General features: G+C 60.1%; 1 protein-coding gene across 1 annotated transcript in view; it reads right to left on the reverse strand.

Moving 5' to 3' along the window:
• The window catches only part of DENND2D (DENN/MADD domain containing 2D), a 9514-nt gene that overhangs the window by 915 nt on the left and 8266 nt on the right, over positions 1-333 (reverse strand). The window lies entirely within an intron of this gene.

A 333-nucleotide genomic window follows, 5' to 3' on the forward strand; every position in this document is an offset into this window, starting at 1 on the left:
ACCCCGCCCGCCACCGTCCCCCGCGCGAGCCGCTGGCAGAGATGAGCCAGGCCCCGCAGGCAGCGCAGCCGGGAGGCAGCTCCCAGCTGCTGCCTGCATCCAAGCCAAACATTTGCGCTGCTACTGGCATGTTTGCCTAAACACTGAGTTCTCAGTAAGCCTGCCCCGTCCCCAGTCAAGTGACAAGATCTAACATGAGCCCAGGGATTTTTTTTTGATCGCTTGACAGAGACAGAGAAATGCAGCTGTTGAGAGCAAATGGGTGCTACTCGCTGCCCTGAGCATCCTCCGCCTCGAACTGCATCCCTCTCCGGGCTCGGGGCATCTCTTTCC

This window comes from Fulmarus glacialis, unplaced genomic scaffold (genome assembly GCF_000690835.1).
Source record: "Fulmarus glacialis isolate BGI_N327 unplaced genomic scaffold, ASM69083v1 scaffold16040, whole genome shotgun sequence".
Taxonomy (NCBI): domain Eukaryota; kingdom Metazoa; phylum Chordata; class Aves; order Procellariiformes; family Procellariidae; genus Fulmarus; species Fulmarus glacialis.